Source organism: Cydia strobilella, chromosome 27 (genome assembly GCF_947568885.1).
Source record: "Cydia strobilella chromosome 27, ilCydStro3.1, whole genome shotgun sequence".
Classification (NCBI taxonomy): Eukaryota; Metazoa; Arthropoda; class Insecta; order Lepidoptera; family Tortricidae; genus Cydia; species Cydia strobilella.
The window spans coordinates 4,454,515-4,468,448 of record NC_086067.1 but is presented as its reverse complement, the minus strand read 5'-3'; the positions used below and the strand labels follow the sequence as shown (position 1 = coordinate 4,468,448).

The 13,934-nt window shown below is 36.2% G+C and overlaps 1 protein-coding gene and 1 long non-coding RNA gene across 2 annotated transcripts in view; both read right to left on the bottom strand.

The window, feature by feature from the left end:
- Positions 1-13,934, bottom strand: part of LOC134753523 (synaptotagmin-7) — a 643,705-nt gene that overhangs the window by 583,718 nt on the left and 46,053 nt on the right. The window lies entirely within an intron of this gene.
- LOC134753441 (uncharacterized) lies at positions 8,466-8,670 on the bottom strand. The gene is made up of 2 exons (XR_010128824.1): positions 8,586-8,670; positions 8,466-8,528 (listed from the first exon to the last, which is right to left on the bottom strand). It is a non-coding gene; the product is annotated as an uncharacterized LOC134753441 (long non-coding RNA).

Sequence of the window (13,934 nt, the reverse complement as noted above, 5' to 3'; positions counted from 1 at the left end):
ATAAGATTTACAGGCAAAGTTATACCTACATCCTAAGACAATTCCCACTAGGAGGTCAGACAGTAGTTTTAGGATAGCTTGTGATCGGACATAGACATACGTACACTTAAACTTAAACTTACACTTGACAATAACCACATTTAACACTTCTAAAGTACTTGGACGGTTTTTGTGGAATGTCCATCCTGAAAAATATTAATGCAACCAAATGCACGTCGATAGTATTGATTCGAAGTATATTTTAGCACTGATAAGAGATAATATTTATCACGCACTTGAGTGAGTGAGACGAGTGTATCAATATCCTCTGTGTATAATCTACTGGAAATTAGATCAATATTATCAATAGATTTTTTTTATAGCTTTTCCTTATATTTTTATTATGAAAAAATAATTAACCTAACTAATTGAGTAAGTCAAAAAATAACTGAACTTAAGAGTCCCCGGCAAGCTCGGTTCTCCATACAAACGTAGTTACGCTATCATTTTAAAACGACCAGCGAGATTGCTCTGAAACTTTGTACTTACAATAGGATAAGGTATATCTATGCTTGAAATTATGTAGCTTCAGATACCATAGTAAAAAAAATACAGCGATTTTAAGTTTTTCATACTAAACTTGTTTTTGCTCTATTTTGATTGTTTTATAAACTAGAGCTATAAAAACTAATTACAGACCTAGATATACCTTATATCATTGTATGTGGAAAGTTTTATTACAATCCAACAAGTAGTTTTAAAATGAGAACGGAACTCCGTTTGTATGGGAAGGTGAAATTTTGGGGACCTTGCCGGAGATTCTTAAGCACTAAAGAAATTAATTCGCTGTCGCTTCTGCTGTCGTTAACCGAAAACTATATTTTTGGTCTCTTATGTCCATTTTAAAAGGCAAATATATTAAATTAAGTAATCACGTACCCATACGTACGTGGCTGCGCATGCAGTAAAGGGTTAAGTAGATAAGTTTAGGTTTAAGATAAAGTTAAGTTACATATCAACCGCTAACACAAACACAAAGGAGCCTCGTCTGCCAACAATCCACTGTGTGGTTTGACAGAAGAAAATATGTATTTAGTTGTACGTAAGATTTTTGAATAAACTTTTTTTATATGTTATATATTTGTGATCTACTCGCAAAGCCCTTTCATTTGATACCCCACATGGTATGATTAAAAAAAATAAAAACCTTTGTACTGCCGACTTTTTGACGTCACAGCAACTACCCCCACCACTTACGCGCTTGTCATCTCATATATTTGTGTTCAGGACATCACACTGAAGGCACTGATACCAAATATGTCCATGTCTGCGACGACATGAGCGAAAAGTAACATAAAGCCTGTTCCGCCAAGCCACTATAACCCATAGTCTTTCTTGTCAAATGTCAAATACCTATATTATGTTTATTTTATTTCCTTTTGTTCTTGTTTATTATTTTAAAATCGTTAATTAAAAAAGCAATATTATAAATGTGTTAACCGAGCACTTTTATTTGATACCAAACTCGACCATACATTCTTGGTAATAAAACGACCAGAATAGCAAGACCCCTCACAAATAGCTGTTGGCCTTCTAGGCTCATAAATTAATGACTAAAATATAATGCCCTCAACTACAAGTTTACCCAATTTCATTGAAATTAGAACAAATATACTGTAGTTATTGTCCATCAAACTACCATCTGATAGTTCAGCTTAAAAACATCGAAATGCCGGGACGTGCCCCTAGCCAGCCGTGTGTTCCAAGTTGAATGTAAGAACTTTACTTCGCTTCGCTCGCTCGTTCGATAATATGAACGGTTTTATTTTTTCATTTTTCTTACTATTTACCAAACAGGTACTAAAGTTATCACATTAATCGAATTTAAACTGATGTGAGACATACTAACATTAAGACGATTCTCGCTGATTTGGCCTTGAGCGTCTCAGCGTCTCTGTACCCGCACCCCGCTCACTGCGATCGTACGTGAATTTCGTCTCGGTGCGGCGACTGCGGCGGAACGAGGTTCAAAGAATAACCTACAGCCCAGAGGCGCGCGGCATTTGGCGCTATACCTCGTATTTGTGTATCTTTTGCAGATATTTTGTTGTTTGAGTATGAGTAGATCATGCGTGTAGAGGTCGTAAATTATAATAAAAATATATTCCCTTATGCATTATACTTGACAAGCCTCAATTAGTTAATTTGTGTTTTATCTGTTTCTTACAAATAAATACCTAAGTCAAATCGACGGATTAAGATTTATAGCTAAAGCTTGGTATGTACTAAACTGAGGCGTACAGTGCGTTTATTTATACAGTTTTTTTTATCCGTAATAAATAAATATAAATAATGCCATTAATAGTTAACTTATAAAATTAAAGTACCTACTAGCTTCATATACTACTACAAATGTGTTATTTTTCGAAATTCGAAGTTTTCTCAATCATTACGTGGGAATATCATCATTATTAGGGTTCCGTACCTCAAAAGGAAAAAACGGAACCCTTATAGGATCACTCGTGCGTCTGTCTGTCTGTCTGTCCGTCTGTCACAGCCTATTTTCTCGGAAACGACTGAACCAATTAAGTTGAAATTTGGTGTATATATGTAAGTTTGTGACCCAAAGACGGACATGTAACGTAAACAAATTAATTTAAACCTACAATAAACTTAATAATAAGTTTTTCCGTAAATAAAAATACGATAGGCCGTTTTGCTAGTTCTTAATCGATTAAAATTATTTTAAACTACAAAAACAATGTTTTTTAACAGGTACTATTCATACATACAACGTTATAGGTAATAGGTAGCTTATGATCTATTATTTATTGTTTCGAGATGGAATGGAACATTATTCAAAACGTAAAACTTGAATGACATTATAATATGTCGGTTAGAAAACATTTATTTATTTATTTCAAATGAAGTTTTCTCAAACATACGTATATTATAGTATAATATATGCGGATATTATCATTACATTCATTGTAATAGACCGCAAAATACCGTGTTGCGCTCGCTAATGCGCGTCGCAACCAAATCAGCGCTCTGCAGTTATTTATTCTTTGGCCACAATAACTCCGATATTATAGCACTTTGCTTGTGCATAAGCGTACATAGTGCAAGGAAGGCACGGAGCGACGAGCGACACAGCCTCCTCGTCTCAAAGCTGGCACACGACTGCCGGCCACGCCATTTTCAGGCTGCATACGCATGAAATGTGGAAAAACGTTCGATTTCTTAAGAAAATATTTTTTGATTAAGAAAAGCTATGTTGCATTTGTAGAACCTGTTAAAACATTTTTGTTAGTTTAAAAATAATTTTAATCGATTAAGCCGTTTAGAAGTTATAAGCAAAGTTAGCCGCAAAACGGCCTGTCGTGTTATTTTTTTTTCGGTGAAACTACAATTTTCAGGAAGAAAGTCAAATGTTGCGATTGTTGTCCATAGAGTGAAGATGCATATATATTTTTTTCATAATTTTTGGTTGACTCATTTAGAAGTTATAAGCTCTAAAAAGTAACAGTTTTTAGCCAAAAACTGCGCGAAGCGCCTTAAATAACACAAACACGAGTGACTAAAACAAGTGAGTCTAAACCGTGAAATTATTTAATGTTATCACAATGAGGGCTGACGCGTATGAATTCGCCGCTAGGGGCGCTAGTGTAGATGGTGGTCTTTTCCATAGTTCGAAATGTCAAATGTCACTTGTCACTTCAATTCTTTAGTCTTTTGGACCACCATCAACAGAGGCGCCAACTGGTGAGCAAAAAAACGATAGCCCTCATTAGTTACAGTTTGCTTCTTCTTAATGTAAGGCCACTCATTTTCCAGATTTCCAAGTAATATCTCATAGGTCGATCACGACCCAGTTTGAAACAATCGGCTATCGGATATTCGTTCAACTAGCTATTGAAATTTAATATTCAAGGTTTTGCGTTTCAAAGGAAACCCTTACAGGTAAACTCATAAAGAGTAAGAACTTTTTTTAGGCACATTTAAAACGAAATAAAACTATGAAAACGGATTATATCGCGTATATTGAATTTATAATACATCCCGACGTTTCGAACTCAGTTTTCATAGTTTTATTTCATGAGTAACTATCGCGGTAACCGAAGACAATATCACATTTAAAACGATTCATACTGCTTACTGTAACCCACACAATGGAACACACACAACCGACTCCCCAAACAATGGAACACATGTTATCTTGCCCGGCGTGCCCGCATTCCTGCTCTGAGCAGGATCTCCGTGATGCGACGGACAGGGCGATAAATGTCGCTGCCTTTTGGTCCCGCACAGTCTGAAAGTCTGAAACCATCGACACGAGAAGAAGAAGAAGACTGCTTACTGTATTTTTTTTTTCACACTACGCGTTACTAAGTGAAATCATAGACAAAGAAAAAATTTGGTGAAAGAGAAATAGTCAAAAAATACTCGTATATAATTTTAGTTTCTTTCCTTCATATGGTAGACCGGCCATAATTTCCATAGAGTAGGTAATAAATATCACTCCACCCGCTCGTATCTTAGACTGTGGCAAAATGGAACAGCGGCCGTTTAACATGATTAGTTTCTGAACAGAATGTGGTGTCGCCCACAGGGGATACTTCTGACATGACAAGACTGAGTCTTACATATGTGTAAACTTAGACTAAATACACACATAGACAGATAGTCCCCATACGGCTCACCTGCCGAAATTGAAGGCGAAACACGATCGATGTGTGCGTGCGACGCTCGTGTTTTACATATATACAAAAATATGTTGCCAGTATATATTTATTTCCCTCAAAATAGGGGGATTTTAACAAAATCCTTACACTTGGTTGGTCTAATTTGGAAGTGTGTAGATTTGATTTAGTATCAAAAGCTTTTTATGTTTCAGCTCTCATCTTTAAGCGTAAGCATCTTTGTAAACTACCCATACACAAACCCATCTCTCCCACGGTATTTAAGCTCAGTAAGACACGTGTCATGAGTACTATTGTATATATAATGAAAATAATCATACACATGACCGCCATTACATTGATTTCTTGGCTTTTTTTAGAACAAGACATTGACAAGTTTTCACAGTACCTATTTAATTGATAGAGAATGCCGTATAGCATTAAGACCGCCTTTTGTCACTGTATATTTTGTACTGTGCAATAAAGTTTAAATAAATAATCAATGGTAATTTTATCAAGACCCATTTATATGGTACGACGAACGAAAATGTTACCGAAAAATCTAAAGACATTATCGTAAGAAATAATCGAACAAACCGTTTATTATCATGCAAGAAATAAAAACATACTTAACCTATTTACTAATGCATTAAAATCCTGCTTGTCAAACATATTACCTAGGTATTAAATAATATACAAGGTGCATAATAAATTGTTTAATTAAAGAGGCGACTTCCCAGCCTCTCCCATTAACGTTACTGCCATTGCGATAACGTCTTTGACCCAGTTTAAATTCTAAAGGGGCCCACCCATTACCAGTCCATCGGACGATACCGGCCTGTCAGTTGTACGGAACTGTCTAATTTTTGTTCTAACTGACAGGCTGATATCGTCCGGCGGACTGATAATGGGTGGGCCCCTTAATTCAATATTTTTATTTCGAATAAAAAAAATCATATTATTGTTAGTACAAGGCACAGAAAAACTTATAAAATTGAAAACAAGCAAAACAAAAATATAAGATACTTACTTAAAAGCGGCGTGGTGGTTGTTGAGATTTGCGTACAACAGTCATTGGCAGACGGACGGTGTGGTCAATATACATACCATTTAATCAACTTAAGTGCTACATGTCTAGGAGGATGTACTCGTAACCAAACGGAGTAGCCATTAACAGGCGTTCCTCTCTGTCGAAAATAGTCAGTGGTCATACACAATGGACTGACGTCTATCTGACATGGCTATTTTGACGTTACGTATACATTTGACGTTCCGCTCCCCGCAAAAATCGGCAGACTTTTTTGTACAGAAAGTTACAGACGTGGCGTCTCCGTTTGGTTATTTACACGAGAATTAACGCGTGTTTCCCTAATATGTTATCGAAAATGCATGGGAGAGACAAAATTGTATTGTGATTAGTTCTGAATTCCTATCACACGGTGTATAATCATGGCAACCGCTGTCAGACTACAACCCTAGAAAGACGGACGGTGACAGTGACAGGTCAGAATTATCCCGATCCCATGGGGATGAAGGGTTCCTACCCGGGCATGATTAACGAATTTCCGGGTACGTGACATAATAGCTTCTTTTAGTTATACATTTCTTGTAATTAGCTTTATAATTAAATATATTAATAACGGGTCACTCACGTGTTTTAAGTCGAAAACGCACGACATGTTTCACTCCGTACCGAGGAGCGTCATCAGGAGCTTGCGTCGACGGTGACGGACTGGCGCAGACTGCGGGCCGCAACCCTCCGCGCCCGATGACTCGGCGCGGGCGCCGGTGGCGGCAGGGGGGGCGAGAAACTACCCTCGTTTACGGCATTATTGTCAAATGATGGGTTGCACACAACACTCACTACGTCATTCTCCTCGGTACGGAGTGAAACATGTCGAGCGTTTTCGACTTAAAACACGTGAGTGACCCGTTATTAATATATTTAATATGTCTGTCTTACGGAAGTTTTGTTATTAAAATAGCTTAATAATTATTTCTTTGTAGTTTTACATGTATGTAAAATGTATAATTATTGGTGCAATAAAGAATATTAACTTACCTTATTTTCATAGAAGTAGAAATGAGATGGGGCCATTTCGTGACACTTTATTTTTACTTTGTCTGTGTGAATAAAAACTATTCTATTCTATATATCGTATTGCTTTCTGGGCGTTCTTAGAAACTTTCATTTCAAGTGTTTTAAGATTCCGAGAAAATTTAGGTTATCCCTTCGAGTAAGTATACCTAACAACCTACTATTAATTATACTACGATAAAATGTTGCTTTCTTTTAATTATGTAACACTGAATGTGTCTGTATAATATACTTTATACCTAGTAGTAGTAGTAGTAAATCACATCCTAGTCTACCCATAAATTCTGTGACAAAGTTATAAATTGTCTCTAGAGACTATAATTTTAAAGTTAGGTATATAATAAAGTTTTATATACCTAATAATAAATGGACTAATAACGAATAAAGAATGCCTAATAATTATTCCATGTTGCCAGTTTTCACCTTAAGACATGCCTTTTAAGGAGCATAGCTCATCAGTTTTAGATTCTCCCTCAAGCTTTTTCCATTTACTCTCAAAATAGCCGTCTTTAAAATCTTTCGTAGATAAACATGTATTTACTTAAAACGTATTCTAGAAACGATGCCATTTACGAGTCCGTTATAGCCCGTTCACCTAGAAAGCTATTCGAAGTTTAAAGGCTTGATATTGATTTGTTTTTGATATCGCAGCGCGTCTCAATCAAAAAATAAATAGGGAGGGCGATTCGAACTTTGTAAGATTATAAAACAGTTATTAAGTACTAGCTGTGCCCGCGGCTTCGCCTGCGTGGAATTCGGTCTGTGTCAGTAAGCGGCTAATTCACCCCTAATTTATCTCCCTGTCCCCTGGAGACGGAACTTAAAGTAAAGTTGACACATGGATACGCTAGAGGACTGTAGTCCAGATAAAATATTTTACTATTATGTACCTACCACCAAAGATAGATATAACTCCGTAATAGATGGATACAGTCTAAGGAAAAAACGTGCCTCGAAAATCTCGAAAATTTGATTCTCGATCAGATGTCGCTACTACCTTTTGCCTACTCTCGTATAGAGGGCGTTAACGGTTTCGTTTGTTATTATTTAACAATTTTGACGCATATCAGTGAAAGAACATGGGTCAAAATAATAAAAATAATTAATGCAAATAAAAAAATACATATTATCGTATTTTTATAAATCTTCATTTTTAGTTTTAAAGTGTGTCGATAGATGGCAGGGAATTTACTGTGGTTACAAAGTTTACTATGACTGTACCGCTCTATAATATTATATCCTCTTTGCTACAACTAAATAAAATTACACTCCAAAATGTTTTTTTTTTGCCCTTGTTAAATTTTTTGACGTGATTTAAACGGCATAGAGTAGTAGGTGTATATCGAACGATACAGTACCATTTTTGTATTTTTACGTCCTTGACTGTACCTATCCAAATCGGGTACACTACATATTTCCGAAATTTTTTATTCCGAATTTTAGAATGTCGAATTTTATCATTCCGATTTTTAAATGCTCCACCCATCAAAATTCCGACTGTCATAATTACGAATGATGAAAATCACGAAGATTTATATTTCCGAAAACCCAAAAAGCCGAATTTTGTAAATTCCGAACTACATAATTCCGACTATAACAATTCCGATGGTGGCAAACACCGAATTTAACATTTACGATTTTCAAAATCACGAATTCGGAATTGCCCTTATTCCGAATTAACGTGATTCCTATTTTAAATATCCCAATTTTTAAATTTCCACTTTTGTGGCAACAGTTCGTTTTCTTGGGGGTCGCAGTTCTAACCTAACCTAACCCACTTTTCTGGCAACAGTTCGTTTTCTTGGGGGTCGCAATTCTAACCTAACCTATCCCACTTCTGGCAACAGTTCGTTTTCTTGGGGGTCGCAGTTCTAACCTAACCTAACCCACTTCTAGCAACAGTTCGGGTTCGCAGTTCTGTCTAATTTATTTATGCCGAATTTTTATGCCAAAAATATTTTATGCCGAATTTAACATGACGCGGCATGACAGGTACCCGTAATAATTACTAAGACTTGAGTCTTCATTTGAATATCACGGACTTCATTTTTCCGATCTTGTAAAAAACCGAATTTCTGAATACCGAATTATTTTATTTCCGATCGGACAATGATTTTTCGGAATTTAGGAATTCGGAAAAAAAAATATTTTCGAAAAAGTGTAAAACCGGAACTTTAAGCTTTCTGTCAAGTGACAATCGGATTTTAAATTTTCGGAAATAGCACATTCGTGATTTTATTCCATCGTGTTTTTAAAAATCGTAATTTTGATATTTCGGACTTATAATAATCGGGATTGTCGTGGTTATAAAAATCGGAAAAACGTATTTCGGAATATTTGGGTGTTCCCATTAAAATCATGTCATCCAAATCGGTCCTCCAGTCAAATCAGTCTAAGCATGACGCCGGCGGCGGGCAGCGTCTGCCCCTTTTTTTTGTTTTCGGATTGGGAAATGCAACTGCGTAGCGTCTGCCCCTACGACTTGTTGATGGTCATAGCGAAGCAGACGCTCACGGGGACCTGTAGGCGCTTGAAGCAGAACGGGAAGTTGCTCGGAATGAGGGGGATACGCAGGATGAACACGGCTTCTCCGGCGCCACACTCCGTCAGGATCTGCGCCTACATATGTATTGCGTACGATGTATTTGGGATCACAATCGAGACTCGCGCTGGCTTGCCGTTTCAGCCGAAAGCGAAGCGACCTGCCTGGCTAGAGCGCCACTGAGTCTCTCACCGTGCTTTTTCTCAGACTCCTGAGACCGTGCCCCTTGTGGCCGCAATGCATTGCGAGACTCGCGAAAGATTCGATTTTTTTCGGGAAGGCATGGTAACGCGTATAAGTCCCAAATCGTTTGACATTTACTGAAAAATGTTTTTTTTTAAAGTACCCACCTTCGTGACCATTATTAAGAGGAAAGGGCACGGCCGCTTCTCCATGCAAACGCAGTCTCCATTTTTGGATAAAAACTACCCTATGTTCTTCCACGGGACTCAAACTATCTCTATACCAAATTTTATCTAAATCGGTTTAGCGGTTTAAGCGTAAAGAGAAATTAAAAAAAGTTTTTTTCATAGTTTTTGTGTTTTCACTCGGGAATGGTGTCATTTTGATATCATAAATGAATTCGGCATACCCGATTTATACAAAAACGATACCTAACTTGGCCTAGTAGCTAAAATGATATAGTTATCAAGATAAAGTTTTTAACCCCTTTTTCACCACCATGGGGGATGAATTTTTAAAAACGCAGAATTTTTTTTTCTTACTTTTTAATATAATTAACGTTTTGCAAAGTTTTAAGTTCCTGGCTTAAAATAAAATTTGCACCCCAAGACAAACTTTCATCCCCTTTTCAACCCCCTGAGGGGTTAAATTTCCAAAAACGTCAAAATTAGTTTTTTTGTAATCGTCTATCATACCTTTCTAAGAAGTTTCAAAGCATTTGTAATGGATTCAAACTTTCAACCCCCTTTTAACCCTGTTAGGGGACGAATTCTTGAAAACGCTAAAATCACTTTTCCTGTATTATAATAATATGCCCATTATACAAAGTTTCAAGTAACGCACTAAAAAAAATTGAACTCCATACAAACTTTCAACCTCTATTTCACCTCCTTAGGGGATGAATTTTCAAAAACGCTGAAATTAGTTTTCTTGTATTTCAATAATATATCTTCTTACGAAGTTTCAAATTGCTAGCTTAAAATAAATCTTGAACTCCATACAAACTTTCATCCCCTTTTTAACCCCCTTAGGGGTAAAATTTCTCAAATTTTTATAGTCTATAACCTGGCCGTGGATTTTTTCGACAGATTAGTAAAGTTTGCATCAAAATCCGTTCAGCCGTTTTCATTTGTAGCGCGGTCAAATAAACAGACAAACAGATAAACAGATAAACAGACAAACAGATAAACAGATAAACAGACAAAAATTCTAAAAACTGTTGGAATGTGTTCTGTTATCGATTCTAAGTATCCCCAGCCAATTTTTTTTCGAATATCTTCCATGTACAGACTTTCGACCCTCTTCCGCTTTATTATATGTATAGATAGTATGAATTATGATGTATAGTATAGTACATAGAGTAACTTATACTAGAGCGGTACTGTCATAGTAAATTTTGTAACCCCAGTAAATTCACTGCCATCTTCGACAGATTAAAACTAAAAATAAATATTTATAAAAATACGATAAAATGTATTTAAATATGGATAAACGATTTTTTTATTTGCATTAATTATTTTTATATGATTTTGACCCATGTTCTTTCACTGGTATGCATTAAAATTATAAATAACAAACGAAACAGTCAACGCCCTCTATACGAGTGTAGGCCAAAACTAGTGGCGCCATCTGATCGAGAATAAAATTTTCGTGATTATCGAGGCACGTTTTTTCCTTAGACTGTTAATAGATCCATCTATTACGGAGTTATATCAATCTTTGGGTTAGTATGAAGTATGAATTATCTCAGATGATTTTTTTCGGACTCGGGCTCTAATCTGTTAAACGAAAGCCTTTGTTTCTTTTAAGAGCGGTCTTCGGCACGTGCCAAAGCAACCATGTCGCTTAAGAAGCAATTATCGTGATAGTATTAACGTTCAAATTTATGTATTAACAGATCATTCAGAGAAAAATCAAGGTGGTATTTTCTTTGGAGAACAAAATGTGTTATCTCCGAAATCTATTTCATGAATTTGAACCATATAAATAGGATAGTAAATTTGCTTTTATGTCGGAGCTATTAGCAGTAAGCAGTATAACCACTGTATAAAGGAAACAATACCTTTTGTTTAACAGATTAGAGCCCAAGCCCGGGAATCATCTGAGATAATTCATACTATACTAGGATCTGACAGCTATGAACATTGACATAGATTTCTGGTTCAAGAAATGTCACTGTTAGTATATTTATGCGTATTATTTCTTATATATAGAAATCGAGGCCTAGCCATGATGACAACAATCGTTAATAGAAAACGCCAATCAAAACCAAAGAGAACTAAGAAGAGATAGTGCTCACTCCATACATCGGTTTTGTTACCGAAAAGACTTATTTTCGTAGTCTACAGTCAGTGTTACATCTAGCGTCAAGTAGCGGAATTTCAACGCTTGCAACGCTTATCACATTTTGCTTACTGTTGCAATCGAGGCCAGTGATGTCAAAATTAGAAAAAAATATTATAGTAATCAATCTGTAGTTCGAATCGTCCTCCGTCCTGTTCATCGGGTGTAAAGTGGCTAAGTTCCCTCGAGGAGTGACCCGGATTTGAGCTTCGATAGCAATATAGTACACGCCTAGTATAACGCCTAGTGCCTTTTATGGATCTACGTTGTAGGTTTCGATAGGTACCTTAGTTTAACGTAAGATCCAATGGGGTTGGCCGGTCGAAATAATTAGCAGATGGCGCCAGCATAGCTTGCCCTGTCAATCCCTAGAAATGTGTCAAATTTTTGTTTTTTTAATGCCCTGGATGCCAGCCCTTTAAGCCAAATCTCATAGAAAAAGGGGCAAGCTATGACGGCGCCATCTCTGCAAACATTTGACAGTTGCCAACCCCATTGAGTCGCACAATCGGATTAGAACATTTAAAACTAACCTCAAAACCTCTAGAAAAGTCCTGAAATTTGGTATGTATGGTATGTATTAAAGGTGTTTTTTTCATGTCCACAGTATTTCACATTTGGGGACCTCGAGGAATCGTAGCCGTCTTGGAAAATGTGTACCATCCTGGAGAAATTTGCGTTTTACACTAAATCCATGTTCTCTATGAAAATAAGGTGAAGAGCAACATTAGAGCTTATTAAATTCTACACAAAAAAGTCCTCGATATGTTTGCGGAAAAAATACATCTTGTTATAGAAAATAGTTGATGAATCCAGATTTAGCGCTTATACCCTTTCAGGGGATATTCTCACTGTTGGGCTGATATTGTATATGTATTTCATAATTCAGTTAATTATGTACGATCTTATTTGTAAAGCCATAAGAGCGTGACACATATTTTTGCGGCCTTCGAAGAGTAACATATTATTGCAGGTGATTATACAATGTATTAACGCAGTCCGAAAAAAATTAGTTCATTTTCACAGACACACAGCAAACAGTGACATGTCCTCGCAAAGTAAATGTCAGTGTTTTAAAAAGCCACACCATACTCGGTATATTAAACATTCCCGACGATTCGCAGAACTACACTAAAGAGCAATCGAAATGGAGCTGTTTTCATTGACGCTCATTTTGTATGGGATTTTGAGTTACCGAAACGTCCCGTTTGACGCGCTGTTCAAAATCCCATACCAAGTATTATAGACCTGTACCGCTGGCTATATTTTGACCCCTAGGTTATAAAAATATTAAAGTCAATTCTGTTTTCGCTTATGAATACTTTGTTAAGATGTAAATCTTACATTTTGTTTTGTGTCATATATATAATTTGCTTTTCTAGTAATTTGTTATTTTGTGGTAATTATTTTTTATTTTGAATTATCTTGGAGAAAAAAATATTCGAGAGAACACATGTAACTGTGTTGCATTTAGGATAGTGTTTTTAGTGTGAAAACATAGTTTGTGTCAATTACGTCCACTGCAATCTGATACTATGTCATAATATTCTAAATGACACAAAAAAAAATTAGAGTTAAAAAAAATTACTTAGGTCGAATTTAATCGTTTAAATAGGTCCATTAAATGATTTTGTGTCTTATTAAGGCATAGCTTCATAAGATATTTGATGATTTTGTTGTAACAGGCTGTCACCGTTACAAAAGAATATTAAAGATATTAGAGTTTACATCTTATTAATTTGAAATGCAAGATAAATAAGATGTATGAATTTGTGTCACTTGCATCCACTGCATAAACAAATATTACAAAAATATTATTTGCGTTCAGACGAAGCTAGCGGGCGGTCTGAATGGGCAACGGAGGCCGTGCAGGGTGGGGCCGCGGCGTGACCTTGCCGTACGCAACGCATGTTTACTTCGCCTGTGCGCCAAATTAACGCAACTTATTCAAAGAAGTTACGCAAACAACACAACAACAAGCAACAAGCAAGCAAAGAATGCGTCGAATTATCTTTTACCTATTTAAAACTTATAGATATTGTACAATGTCACCATTATGCAAAAGAACTGTAAGTACATGTTTGATTTGCGAGCGAGCTGGCAACAT